Source organism: Babylonia areolata, unplaced genomic scaffold (genome assembly GCF_041734735.1).
Source record: "Babylonia areolata isolate BAREFJ2019XMU unplaced genomic scaffold, ASM4173473v1 tig00006991, whole genome shotgun sequence".
NCBI classification, from domain to species: domain Eukaryota; kingdom Metazoa; phylum Mollusca; class Gastropoda; order Neogastropoda; family Buccinidae; genus Babylonia; species Babylonia areolata.
Window position 1 is genome coordinate 1714 of NW_027468503.1, and position 787 is coordinate 2500.

The window sequence follows — 787 nt, forward strand, 5'->3', positions numbered from 1 at the left end:
CCCACCAGCTCCCCGCAGGCTACCCGCCCGGCTGCCGAGCTTCCCGCCTGCGCGTCCAAGTGTGAACGCGCACGGCCGCCTCGCCGGGCTTCCTTTGCCGGGGCTCGGCTTGTCGGCCGGCGTCTCACGGTCCGTAGAAGGTTCGGTGCGTTCGCTGACGACGGGTCGAGAGAAGCGTTTTCTCTCCTCCCTCACTGACGGTCGTTGGTGCTCCCCAGCCCCTTCGGCGTCCCAAAGCGTAACGCCTGCTTCATCTCGTCAAGGGCGCGCCCGTCTCTAACCGGGCGTCGTCCGGCACGTGGAAACGGGCGGGAGACGGTGTCGAGGAGGAAGAAAGGGTGGGGTCCGGTCCGGTCCGGTCTGGTCTCCTCCTCCTCCTTCTTCTTCTTGGCGCGCCTCCCGCCGAGACCGATGGATTCGTTGCACTCTCAGGCCCTGAATCTGTTGTCCGGTGGTTTCAGTTGATAGTGCTGCCGCGGACCGCCCACGGAAAGAGCTCAGCCCTCGTTTCTGTGAGCAGCGGTCCCAACTGGCGCTGCAACCGTCTCCCGGGGCACGCAGAATACGGGTTGCATTCTGGTTGATCCTGCCAGTAGTCATATGCTTGTCTCAAAGATTAAGCCATGCATGTCTAAGTTCACACCCTCGTACGGTGAAACCGCGAATGGCTCATTAAATCAGTCGAGGTTCCTTAGATGATCCAAATTTACTTGGATAACTGTGGTAATTCTAGAGCTAATACATGCCGACCAGCTCCGACCCCTCGGGAAAGAGCGCTTTTATTAGT

General features: G+C 60.2%; 1 non-coding gene across 1 annotated transcript in view; it reads left to right on the forward strand.

The window, feature by feature from the left end:
* The first annotated feature begins 573 nt into the window (after positions 1–573).
* The window catches only part of LOC143279206 (small subunit ribosomal RNA), a 1828-nt gene continuing 1614 nt past the window's right edge, over positions 574–787 (forward strand). The window contains exon 1 of the ribosomal RNA XR_013054760.1: positions 574–787. This exon is cut by the window's right edge and continues 1614 nt beyond it. This is a non-coding gene — a ribosomal RNA (small subunit ribosomal RNA).